This window comes from Schistocerca gregaria, chromosome 1 (assembly GCF_023897955.1).
Source record: "Schistocerca gregaria isolate iqSchGreg1 chromosome 1, iqSchGreg1.2, whole genome shotgun sequence".
NCBI lineage: Eukaryota > Metazoa > Arthropoda > Insecta > Orthoptera > Acrididae > Schistocerca > Schistocerca gregaria.
Window position 1 is genome coordinate 466,146,985 of NC_064920.1, and position 14,505 is coordinate 466,161,489.

Consider the following 14,505-nt stretch of genomic DNA (forward strand, 5'->3'; position numbering starts at 1 on the left):
TAAAACATTCATATTTCTTTACGCACTACACGAATATGTAATAAGAAATGGGGGTTCCTGATTAAAAAAGCGCAGTTGATATCCGTTTGATCCATCTAGCGGGCCAACCATAGCGCCATCTGGTTTCCCCCTTCAAGCTAGACAAGTTTTGTTCTTTGTAGTGTTTTGTTTGATGCTTATTTCGTGAGATATCTGGCCCGGTCACTATCAATGGACCACCCTGTATAGAGCAAGGCATGAAACATCATTCACTAGCTATATGGCATTTCATAATGCAGTAAAAAATCTCTCAACTAGGAAGACAGTAGTCACCATCAGGTGTATAGATATAAAATATTTCTCATCATTTTAGAGGCATTTCAGTAAATATCAGAAAGTACAAGCTCCAAAGCGTAATAATATGTTTTCAAGTATGTGTGCGTAGTATTTGTGACGCTTACTGCAAAGAAATATCAATAGCGAGGTTAATGGCCTCTTTTTTCTGCACCTGTGCCTCTGAAAGGCAAACACTAAAGTTTTTTTCTTTTCTTTTTTCCAGGCGACTCTTGCTCAGATGCACGCCCACAACGCATTACGTTAAGGTCACTTACCTTCTTTACCAAAACATTTACAACAACGGTTTCCGCTACAGTGACAGTCTCATATAAATAAATTAAAATAAATAATTTCACAGGTTGAAAATTTACGTTAGAAGTGTGTAGACACAAAATCTCATATACAACTGTGTCCAAAAAGTTTTGTCGCCATTGTAGTACTCACCTGTACACACATTTCATAACGCTTAAAGTACGATTCTTGGTTTCCAACATCCTTTTCACAAACCAGAGTCCCTAACCCTTACTCATGATTATATATATATATATTAAAAACAAAGATTCCAAGACTTACCAAGCGGGAAAGCGCCAGCAGACAGGCACATGAACAAAACACACAAACACACACACACAGAATTACGAGCTTTCGCAACTGGCAGTTGCTTCGTCAGGAAAGAGGGAAGGAGAGGGAAAAATGAAAGGATGTGGGTTTTAAGGGAGAGGGTAAGGAGTCATTCCAATCCCGGGAGCGGAAAGACTTCCCTTAGGGGAAAAAAAAGGACAGGTGTACACTCGCAACACACACACACATATCCATCCGCACATACACAGACACAAGCAGACATATTTAAAGGCAAAGAGTTAAGGGCAGAGATGTCAGTCGAGGCGGAAGTACAGAGGCAAAGAAGTTGTTGAAAGACAGGTGAGGTATGAGCGGCGGCAACTTGAAATTAGCGGAGGTTGAGGCCTGGCGGATATCGAGAAGAGAGGATATACTGAAGGGCGAGTTCCCATCTCCGGAGTTCGGATAGGTTGGTGTTGGTGGGAAGTATCCAGATAACTCGGACGGTGTAACACTGTGCCAAGATGTGCTGGCCGTGCATCAAGGCATGTTTAGCCACAGGGTGATCCTCATTACCAACAAACACTGTCTGCCTGTGTCCATTCATGCGAATGGACAGTTTGTTGCTGGTCATTCCCACATAGAAAGCATCACAGTGCAGGCAGGTCAGTTGGTAAATCACGTGGGTGCTTTCACATGTGGCTCTCCCTTTGATCGTGTACACCTTCCGGGTTACAGGACTGGAGTAGGTGGTGGTGGGAGGGTGCATAGGACAGGTTTTACACCGGGGGCGGTTGCAAGGGTAGGAGCCAGAGGGTAGGGGAGGTGGTTTGGGGATTTCATAGGGATGAACCAAGAGGTTACGAAGGTTAGGTGGACGGCGGAAAGACACTCTTGGTGGAGTGGGGAGGATTTCATGAAGGATGGATCTCATTTCGGGGCAGGATTTTAGGAAGTCGTATCCCTGCTGGAGAGCCACATTCAAGGTCTGATCCAGTCCCGGGAAGTATTCTGTTAAAAGTGGGGCACTTTTGGGGTTCTTCTGTGAGAGGTTCTGGGTTTGAGGGGATGAGGAAGTGGCTCTGGTTATCTGCTTCTGTACCAGGTTGGGAGGGTAGTTGCGGGATGCGAAAGCTGTTTTCAGGTTGTTGGTGTAATGGTCGAGGGATTCAGGACTGGAGCAGATTCGTTTGCCACGAAGGCCTAGGCTGTAGGGAAGGGACCGTTTGATATGGAATGGGTGGCAGCTGTCATAATGGAGGTACTGTTGCTTGTTGGTGGGTTTGATGTGGACGGATGTGTGCAGCTGGCCATTGGACAGATGGAGGTCAACATCTAGGAAAGTGGCATGGGATTTGGAGTAGGACCAGGTGAATCTGATGGAACCAAAGGAGTTGAGGTTGGAGAGGAAATTCTGGAGTTGTTCTTCACTGTGAGTCCAGATCATGAAGATGTCATCAATAAATCTGTACCAAACTTTGGGTTGGCAGGCTTGGGTAACCAAGAAGGCTTCCTCTAAGCGACCCATAAATAGGTTGGCATACGAGGGGGCCATCCTGGTACCCATGGCTGTTCCCTTTAATTGTTGGTATGTCTGGCCTTCAAAAGTGAAGAAGTTGTGGGTCAGGATGAAGCTGGCTAAGGTGACGAGGAAAGAGGTTTTAGGTAGGGTGGCAGGTGATCGGCGTAAAAGGAAGTGCTCCATTGCAGCGAGGCCCTGGACGTGCGGGATATTTGTGTATAGGGAAGTGGCATCAATGGTTACCAGGATGGTTTCTGGGGGTAACAGACTGGGTACGGATTCCAGGCGTTCGAGAAAGTGGTTGGTGTCTTTGATGAAGGATGGGAGACTGCATGTAATGGGTTGAAGGTGTTGATCTACGTAGGCAGAGATACGTTCTGTGGGGGCTTGGTAACCAGCTACAATGGGGCGGCCAGGATGTTTGGGTTTGTGAATTTTAGGAAGTAGGTAGAAGGTAGGAGTGCGAGGTGACGGTGGGGTGAGGAGTTTGATGGAGTCAGGTGAAAGGTTTTGTAGGGGGCCTAAGGTTCTGAGGATTCCTTGAAGCTCCGCCTGGACATCAGGAATGGGATTACTTCGGCAAACTTTGTATGTAGAGTTGTCTGAAAGCTGACGCAGTCCCTCAGCCACATACTCCCGACGATCAAGTACCACAGTCGTGGAACCACGATCAAAGGGAGAGCCACATGTGAAAGCACCCACGTGATTTACCAACTGACCTGCCTGCACTGTGATGCTTTCTATGTGGGAATGACCAGCAACAAACTGTCCATTCGCATGAATGGACACAGGCAGACAGTGTTTGTTGGTAATGAGGATCACCCTGTGGCTAAACATGCCTTGATGCACGGCCAGCACATCTTGGCACAGTGTTACACCGTCCGAGTTATCTGGATACTTCCCACCAACACCAACCTATCCGAACTCCGGAGATGGGAACTCGCCCTTCAGTATATCCTCTCTTCTCGATATCCGCCAGGCCTCAACCTCCGCTAATTTCAAGTTGCCGCCGCTCATACCTCACCTGTCTTTCAACAACTTCTTTGCCTCTGTACTTCCGCCTCGACTGACATCTCTGCCCTTAACTCTTTGCCTTTAAATATGTCTGCTTGTGTCTGTGTATGTGCGGATGGATATGTGTGTGTGTGTTGCGAGTGTACACCTGTCCTTTTTTTTCCCCTAAGGGAAGTCTTTCCGCTCCCGGGATTGGAATGACTCCTTACCCTCTCCCTTAAAACCCACATCCTTTCATTTTTCCCTCTCCTTCCCTCTTTCCTGACGAAGCAACTGCCAGTTGCGAAAGCTCGTAATTCTGTGTGTTTGTTTGTGTGTTTTGTTCATGTGCCTGTCTGCCGGCGCTTTCCCGCTTGGTAAGTCTTGGAATCTTTGTTTTTAATATATTTTTCCCATGTGGAAGTTTCTTTCTGTTTTATATAATCACATTCCTCATATAGCACCATCTCATTGATCATATCTCAACATCATAATACACATCATTTTCATAATAATATCATCATAGCACATCAGTCAAATCTCAAAATCTACGTAGGTTCCTCCAATAATCTCAAAAACGTAAAAAAATGCTCTCTTGCTCGTTTCAATAGCGTCATCTACTTCCAATGTACTTCAAAGATCATGATCCCATACAAAATACATCATACAAAGCTCTCATATTATCACAATGGTTCCGAAAAAATATGAACAGTTCACAAAGTACAGACAAAATACAATGTCATAGGTGTGAAATTATCCAGCTGTCTAATTGCATAAACATGTGTCACTGATGTAGTAAAAAATGTTTTTCTCACTGTTAAATAATCAGATAGCTATGTAATTCTGTGGTGGGGAAATATGGTACTGATGTGTAAAACTGAATAAGTAAATACCATATTAGTTACAGCTCCTTGCACTTGCTACACGCTTAGTACACAAAGTAAATGTGTACCTCCCTGAGGCTTAATGTAATTATACCCTCAGGTATTATATATTACAACAATGGAATGAAATGTATCACCGAAAACCTTCTTGGTGCCTTTGTAATTCAAGAATCCTTCAGAAAAAAATGTTTTAAGTACAAAAATTAACCACTCAAATGCATGTCGTACGGTAAAGATGTGCCAAGTGTTGTAGTTATCGTGATCCGTAAGCAAAGTTCTCCAGAAAAGTGTAATGCTATGCATAAAGCTGTCATAATTATTATGCTCATTGCCATGATCAAGAGAATACTGTACTGTAACGTACTGTTATGTTGCGAAAAGGCTGTCTCATTGTAGCCATGCCACAAAGGTTACTACTAAAACATATTTTACTTTCCAGAAAAATATAGAAAAACTGTGCATATATAAAACAGATACAGAGCGCAAAAGCAATAAAGAAAATTGTGTTACTCATTAATACTGACGTGATATAATCGTGTATCTGTCAAATAAACTAACTATTATGTCATCTGTTATCTCTGAGAAAGTACTTTAAATCCAGAGTGTCTTTTCAAGTGAACGAAAATGTTGCATTTAAATCTCATTTGCAGTATGTTCCAAGTATGTAAGCATTATAGTCGTTACATAATCGTGCAACCAACAAACAAGAATGTATACACAGTAACATTGTGTCGTCTGTTCCCTATAAAAATGCACTCGTAATTACTGTCTAAAAAGTTCCCTAGGTACTTGACTGGATGTTGTTGTTGTTGAGGTCTCCCGTCCTGAGACTGGTTTGATGCAGCTCTCCACGCTACTCTATCCTGTGCAAGCTTCTTCGACTCCCAGTACCTATTGCAACCTACATCCTTCTCAATCTGCTTAGTGTATTCATCTGTTGGTCTCCCTCTACGGTTTTTACCCTCCACACTGCCCTCCAATGCTAAATTGGTGATTCCTTGATGCCTCAGAACATGTCCTACCAACCTATCCCATCTTCTGGTCAAGTTGTGCGACAAACTTCTCTTCTCCTCAATCCTATTCAATACTTCCTCATTAGTTATGTGATCTAACCATTTAAATTCAGCATTCTTCTGTAGCACCACATTTAGAAAGCTTCTATTCACTTCTTGTCCAAACTATATATCGTCCATGTTTCACTTCCATACATGGCTACACTCCATACAAATACTTTCAGAAATGTCTTCCTGACACTTAAATCTACTCTCGATGTTAACAAATTTCTCTTCTTCAGAAGCGCTTTTCTTGCCATTGCCAGTCTACATTTTATATCCTCTCTACTTCGACCATCATCAGTTATTTTGCTCCCCAAATAGCAAAACCACTTGACTACTTTAAGTGTCTCATTTCCTAATCTAATTCCCTCAGCATCACCAGACTTAATTCGACTACTTTCCATTATCCTCATTTTGCTTTTGTTGATGTTCATCTTATATCCTCCTTTCAAGACACTGTCCATTCCGTTCAACTGCTCATCCAAGTCCTTTGCAGTCTCTGACAGAATAACAATGTCATCGGAGAACCTCAAAGTTTTTATTTCTTCTCCATGGATTTTAATACCCACTTCGAATTTTTCTTTTGTTTCCTTCACTGCTTGCTCAATATACAGATTGAATAACATTGGGAAGAGATTACAACCCTGTCTCACTCCCTTTCCACCTACTGCTTCCCTTTCATGTTTCTCAACTCTTCTAACTGCCATCTGGTTTCTGTACAAATTGTAAATAGCCTTTCGCTCCCTGTATTTTACCCCTTCCACCTTCAGAATTTGAAACAGAGTATTCCAGTCAACATTGTCAAAAACTTTCTCTAAGTCTACAAATGCTAGAAACGTAGGTTTGCCCTTCCTTAATCTAGCTTCTAAGATAAGTCGTAGGGTCAGTATTGTCTCACGTGTTCCAACATTTCTTTGGAATCCAAACTGATCTTCCCCGTGGTCGGCTTCTACTAGTTTTTCCATTCGTCAGTAAAGAATTCGCGTTAGTATTTTGCAGCTGTGACTTATTAAAATGGTAATTTGGTAACTCTAACATCTGTCAACACCTGCTTTCTTTGGGATTGGAATTATTATATTCATCTTGAAGTCTGAGGGTATTTCGCCTGTCTCATACATCTTGCTCACCAAATGGTAGAGTTTCCTCAGGACTGGCTCTCCCATGGCGCTCAGTAGTTCCAATGGAATGTTGTCTACTCCGGGATCCTTGTTTCGACTCAGGTCTTTCAGTGCTCGGTCAAACTCTTCACGCAGTATCGTATCTCCCATTTCATCTTCATCTACATCCTCTTCCATTTCCATAATATTGTCCTCAAATACATCGTCCTTGTATAGACCCTGTATATACTCCTTCCACCTTTCTGCTTTCCCTTCTTTGCTTAGAACTGGGTTTCCATCTGAGCTCTTGATGTTCATACAAGTGGTTCTCTTGTCTCCAAAGGTCTCTTTAATTTTCCTATATGCAGTATCTATCTTACCCCTAGTGAGATAAGCCTCTACGTCCAACATTTGTCTTCTAGCCATCCCTGCTTAGCCATTTTGCACTTCCTGTCGATTTCATTTTTGAGACGTTTCTATTCCTTTTTGCCTGCTTCATTTACTGCATTTTTATATTTTCTCCTTTCATCAATTAAATTCAATATTTCTCTGTTACCCAAGGATTTCTACTAGCCCTTGCCTTTTTACCTACTTGATCCTCTGCTGCCTTCACTACTTCATCCCTCAAAGCTACCCATTCTTCTTCTACTGTGTTTCTTTCCCCCATTCCTGTCAATTGTTCCCTTATGGTCTCCCTGAAACTCTGTACAACCTCTGGTTCTATTAGACTATCCAGGTCCCATCTCCTTAAATTCACACCTTTTAGCAGTTTCTTCAGTCATAATCTACAGATCATAACCAATAGATTGTGGTCAGAGTCCACATCTGCCCATGGAAATATCTTACAATTTAAAACTTGGTTCCTGAATCTCTGTCTTACCATTATATAAACTATCAGAAACCTGTCAGTATCTCCAGGCTTCTTCCATGTATACAGCCTTCTTTTATGATTCTTGAACCAAGTGCTAGCTGTGATTAAGTTGTGCTCTGTGCAAAATTCTACCAGGTGGCTTCCTCTTTCATTTCTTAGCCCCAATCCATATTCACCTACTACGTTCCCTTCTCTCCCTTTCCCTACTACCGAATTCCAGTCACCCATGACTATCAAATTTTCGTCACCCTTCACTATCTGAATAATTTCTTTTATTTCGTCATACATTTCTTCAATTTCTTTGTCATAGGCAGAGCTAGTTGGCATATAAACTTGTACTACTGTAGTAGTTGTGGGATTCGTATCTATCTTGGCCACAATTATGCGTACACCATGCTGTTCGTAGTAGATTCACTGGATAGTTAACTTTAAAACATTGTTGCACGTTAACAGTTTCTAAGTGTGACAAAACGTACTAGTACCGTGAAGTGAAAAATTTTATGGCAAAGACTAAGTTAAAAAGCAGTTTATCTTTCAATAAACGGTTTTACATGTGAAATGTGGTATAATTCTTTGCCTTTCCCAGTACTCAGAGTTTCTGAACTTCAACGCAATTATACGTCGTATACGTCGTATCCTCTAAGGCCCATTGGAAATGGACTGAGGTGTTTCTTATGTGACAATGAAGGAGCTTTAATGAGAACTTTCTGACAAATACATAGTATTTTGCGGTTGCTTTACCGTGTAGTTTTCTCCTTTTGTCTGCAGCAGAATTAATATTTTTAATAGCCAAATCTATTACGTCTTTGTGTCGAAGTTTACGTGTATTCGGAAAAGGTGCAAACTCTCTGATTCTGGTCGGTGGTTCACCATTCTTCAGTGCAAGGATAGGTGGTAAAGCAGTGGAGTCATGAGGCATTTCATTCAGCATGTTTTGAAATGAGTGTAAATATCCGTCCCAATACTGATGCTTCCTATGACAATAAAGTCTGCAAAGCTTATTGATTTCTTTCATAATCCGTTCAGATAGGTTACAATATGGTGAGTACAATGAAATAAAAACAGGTTGGATTTTACGATTCCGAAGCATACGTGACCAAACAGCAGATCTGAATTGAGGTCTGTTATCTGAAATGACTTTAGCAACGTGTCCAACTCCACGTAAGAAATTTTTAACAAAGGCGTCCGTTACAGACCGTCCAGTGGCTTTACATAATTGTGTGAAAGAAACAAATTTCGAAGTAAGTTCAACAGCGACTAAAATGAACGAAAATCCATTCAATGTTCTTACAAGGGGTCCCAAGAGATCAGCAGCAGCAAATTCTTTTAATTTAGGATGAATGATACGAAACAACAGTGCACGATGTGAAATGGTAGAAGGTTTAGCTTTCTGACAAAGTTTACAAATAGACAAGACTCTTCAAATTCTCTTTTACATACTGTTAAAATAACAAGTTGTCCGAAGAATATGATTACATTTTCGTGGACCAAAATGTGCATAGCTGAAATGAACGTACCAAATGAGCTTATTAACAAAATCGTCAGGAATGCAAAGTACTCATAGCTTGTCATCAACAGTGCAACGTTCGAAGAGTATATTGTTTCTAACCAGATAATAATACGGAATCTGTATGTGTGTCTTTTGATGCCAATTACTTTTGATGTCTTTCCAAATAGGATCTTTATCTTGTTCATCAGCAATGTCCTTTAAAGATGTGGTGATGAAGTTTTCGAAGACAACTTTCTGAATGTAAAGTATACTGAAATTTTTCTCGAGGTTGGCTTCTGTCTTACTTTTGTCAAGCCCAGCCGGTGCATGTGACAGTGTGTCCGCAACAATGTTCTCCTTGCCGGGAATGTGTAGACTATTGTGAAGTGGAATTTTTGCAGAAAAAATACCCAACGTTTTAACCTGTCATGATTTAATTTTCGAGACATAAGAAATTGTAATGCAAGATGATCACTATACTTTTATGTGTTTAACAGAAAGAAACGGAAGTTGTTAGATGCCCAAACTATAGCTAAAGCTTCTAATTCAGTACGGAATTTTTTTTTTTTTTTTCAGATTTTGTTAGCAGACGGCTAGCAAAAGCGATGGTTTTCTGAACATCAGTGTCATTGTCTATGGCTTCTTGAAATAAATGGGCACCAAGATCGACTTGGAAGAATCCGTGCTAAGGCAGAAATCTTATGACAGATCTGGGTGAGCTAGGATTGGCGCGTTAAATAGCGCTTCTTTCAAAGAATTGATTTCCAACCGTGCCTGTTCGCCTCAGTTCCAAATAGTATTTTTTCCAGTGAGAGAACAAAGTTTCTATGTTACTAGAATTTGCATATACAGAAAACAATGGTTAAAATTTACAAGACCTAGAAAACTGCAGACTTGTTTTTTTGTGGATGGAACTGGAATGGTTCTGATTGCTTCTAACTTTTCAGGATGTAACCTTTCAGGACCCGGCTGAATGCCTTTAGAAAAAATAATGTGTCCTAAAAACTTCACCTTTGTCGTACCATATTCAGACTCTTCCAAGTTAACTCTGCAAAAAATATGTAATACACTGTTGAGGATGCGATTATGTTGTTCCCATGATGCGCATGTAATGCGTCGTGGGCAATCAGCTGTGCGACAACAACCTGACAAAAGAAAGCCATTAGTGTGTGCCTTTCAGAGACACAAGTAAAAAAAAAAAAAAAAGAGGCCATTATCCTCGCTATTGACATTCATTCCTTTGTAGAAAGCATCGCAAATACGACACCCTCAAACTTGAAAACATATGATTATACTGTGGAGCTCTTAATTTATGATATTTATTAAAATACCTAATGAAACGACGAGAAACATTTCACGTCTATTGTCTTGCTAGTTGAAAGATTGTTTACTGCATTATGAAATGCCATATGGCTAGTGAATGACATTTCACGCCTTGCTTTGCGTATTTTGTTTAATACCTAGTTTCTAGCTGCACTGCAGCATTGGTTACTGTAAAATTTAATGGATGTACTAATATAAATATTTTATGCCTACAGATCCAGTAAATAATAACTGTATGATGTACTTAAAAAAATGAAGGAGCTCAAAAAGACATTTCCCTTCACAGGAATTGCATACAGAATTTTCTTTTCAAGTACATGGTAATATTTTTTTTACAATAAGTTTTCGTGGTGCACCACTTTAATTATATAGACATTAAGATATGAATATACATTTCCCTTATCTGCATTGTTGTCTTTAGTGTAATATTTTTTCTGCTTGAGCTTTGTCCTGTTTAGATATAAGTTATTGTATTTGCTGCTGCTGTTTGCCAGGCATAGTGCTACTAAATTTCACTTTGTATTACTCTGTTAAGCTAGTTTTACTACCGATTTATTTTTCTTGTTGCTGCACATTGGTTCATATCAGTTGTAATGTTGCATTGCTTGGTAATTTAGATTTACTGTAGCTTGCTTTGCCAATTTCCATTTTTTGTCATTGTTGTTTGTGTTAATTGTTTTGTGCTGCTGCATTGCGTCGCCCCTTAGTTTAGCATCTGAGCTCAGTAGGTTTAAGTTAGCTTAAGAGGAGGTAGACTACATAAGAAACTAACTATGATGAATTGGAAGAAAAGCATTGAGAAGCTATAAGAAAATGGTTTGGCCAAAAAAAGTAGTGTACAGTGGAGAAGAACTATTTTTGAAAGAGGATGTGAACTGAATACAGAAAGCATACTTGGATAGGATTTTTTTGGTGGAAACAAATGTTGAAATAAGACGAAAGATCTATGGAATGAAGTTTTAGGTTGGACTGCAGAACCAAATGTTACACTGAAAACAAACCCTGTCCTTTCCTTTTGTGTTATCCCACTATGAGTTTGTGTACCCTTGTGTATTTGTTTTCTTCCTGTCTCTGTGTACTGTTTCATAGAATTTTTTCTCTTCTAATACTAAGCTACATTCACTATAATGAGGAATACTGTTATCCCCAAATATAATTTGCATTAACCACATGTTATTTACTTTGTAAAGATGTTTAGACATTATTTATCTGTTCTGTTTTGTTGCTCATATGTGAAGTTGATGTTTCAAAAGTTATTCTGATCTTTATGTATGTACTAATGTCATAATTTTTGTACCACTGATGTGCATGTTTATTTCTATTCTTTTGTAAAGACTGTTTTACTACAAATGTTATCTGCATTATTATGTTTTTAATAATGTATTTTGTACCTTTGTTATTGTACTCTTATGGTATAAAATTGTAATTGACACCAGTTCATCAAATTAAGCAACTTGTAAGTTACATTTCACTGCACACATTTCTGTTGCCCATAGTATATGGACAATATGTGAGAGGCCGGGACTGATGGTGTTTGCACATGTGTTAATAATTCAGCAAGGGACTGGATAACAGCATTGCTGGTTCTAAGGACATTTCAAACAAATTCTTTGTGAGTGGACAAGTGGTGGTTTATGGACTTGCTGTATTCTCTGCAAGACTCTTCAATGGTGATTGTGCACCTGCACAGTTGCAACAGATGGCTGCTGGCCGTCTCTACAAGTACTACAGTGGGTCTGCATCTTTGATGACCCACCAATACCATTATTTCCACAAGGACTGCTGTGGGTCTGCACCTCTGGTGGCCCACCGATAGTAATCTCTACCAGGACTACAGTGGGTCTGCTCTGTGATGACCTACCTACCGATAGTCTTCAACGTCGACTGACTCTGCTGTGGGTTTGCTCTGTTGTGGCCTATTACCTGTCTGCATGTCAAGAGTCAGCACTGTCTTTCCGTTGGAAAGACAACACTACTTCTTCAAGACTGCATGGAAATCCACTACTTCTGTGTGCATTTTCTTTTACTACTCAGACTTTGAGAAAAACACTGCAATTTTACTTTGATGAATGATCAGGACTGTCTTTATGGACTGTGAGAAAATTTTAGCTTTTGACCAACATTGTATCGATAAGTGTGTGCATTTCATTTTTTTTCTTATTGTAATTATGAAAATTTTTTTCAAATCTGTATTGGGCACTGCCCAAAACAATTTGTAAATTTTTTTGTGGGGAGCATGGGGGCTATGTAAAGTAGGCTGTTTAGGCTTTTTTATTGGTAACGCCGCCGCCACGTAGCGCTCTGTATGAAAATCTCTGGCCGTGCCGTGTGCAGTCTGTGGCTGGTTTGCATTGTTGTCTGCCATTGTAGTGCTGGGCAGCGGCAGCTGGATGCTAACAGCGCCCAGCGTTGCGCAGTTGGAGGTGAGCCGCCAGCAGTGGTGGATGTGGGGAGACAGATGGCGGAGTTTTAAAATTTGTAAGACTGGATGACATGAACTGCTATATATATTATGACTACTAAGGTAAATACATTGTTTATTCTCTATTAAAATCTTTCATTCACTAACTATACCTATCAGTAGTTAGTGCCTTCCGTAGTTTGAATCTTTTATTTAGCTGGCAGTAGTGGTGCTCGCTGTATTGCAGTAGTTTGAGTAACGAAGATTTTTGGTGAGGTAAGTGATTTGTGAAAGGTGTAGGTAAATATTAGTCAGGGCCATTCTTTTGTAGGGATTTTTGAAAGTCATATTGTGTTGTGCTAAAAATGGTTGTGTGTCAGTTTAAGCACAGTCTTGTATAATTTTTCCAAGGGGATGTTTCACCATGAGGTCTAGAGTCTTAACTGACCTAATTCACAGCAGCAACACCACACCATCGTCTTTCCTCTTCTCCCATCCCATGACATAATCCAAGATGGCGGTCTGCTGGGGGAAAAATGGCGGGAAAGGATTCAGTCTCTGTTTAGCTGCTGGACTTGGAGGACAGATGTAATTGTTTACTGTGTTCAACGGACGAGATGTCTGTGCTAGAGGAGGAGGAGTATATTAGCATCTGAGGATCATCTCGGTTCCGAGAGTTTCGGAACCTGTGCAGGAAATTGACCAGAGATCAACATAAACATCATTTCCATCCTTTCTATTGCTCATGAAAACAACACATTGCATGTTGTGCCACCATACAGCGAGACCTTCAGAGGTGGTGGTCCAGATTACTGTACACACCGGTATGTCTAATTCCCAGTAGCACGTACTCTTGCATTGATGCATGCCTGTAGTCATCGCCGCATACTATCCACAAGTTCAAAGGCACCTTTGGTTCTGATAGTCCCACTCCTCAACAGCGATTACGCGTAGATCTGCAGAGTGGTTGGTGGGTCATCTTGTCCATAAACAGTCCTTTTAAATCTGTACCAGGTATCTTTCATAGGGTTCATGTCTGGAGAATATGCTGGCCACTCTAGTCGAGTAATGCCATTATCCTAAAGGAAGTCATTCATAAGATGTGCACGATGGGAGCGCCGACTGTCGTCTGTGAAGACGAATGCCTCGCCAATGTGCTGCAGATATGGTTGCGCAATCGGTCGGAGGATGGTATTCACGTATCGTACAGCCATTACAGAGCTTCCTTTACCACCAGCGGCATATGTCGGCCTCGCATAATGCCACCCCTAAACAGCAGGGAACCTCCACCTTGCTGCACTCGCTGGACAGTGTGTCTAAGGCGTTCAGCCTGACCGGGTTGCTTCCAAACGCGTCTCCGACGATTGTCTGGTTCAAACCATATGCGACACTCACTGGTGAAGTGAACATGATGCCAGTCCTGAGCGGTCCATTCGGCATGTGGTTGGGCCCATCTGTACCACGCTGTTTGGTGTTGTGGTTGCAAAGATGGACCTCGCAAAGGACATCGGAAGTTAAGTTGCGCATCGTGCAGCCTATTGTGCACAGTTTGAGTCGAAACACGACGTCCTGTGGCTGTACAAAAAGTATTTGCAACATAGTAGCGTTGCTGCCGGGGTTCCTCCGAGCCGTAATCTGCAGGTAGCGGTTATCTACTGCAGTACTAGCCCTTGAGCAGGCTGATCGAGGCACGTCATTGACAGTTCCTGTCTCTCTGTATCTCCTCCATGTCTGAACAACATTGCTTTGGTTCACTCTGATACGCATGGACACTTCCCTTGTTGAGAGCCCTTCCTGGCACAAAGTAACGATGGAGACGCTATCGAACCGCGGTATTGACCGTCTAGGCATGGCTGAACTACAGACAAACATGAGCCATGTACCTCCTTCCTGGTGGAATGACTGGAATTCCTGGTGGAATGACTGGAACTGATACCGGAACTGATCAGCAGTCGGAACCCCTCCGTCTAATAGGCGCTGCACTTGCATAGTTG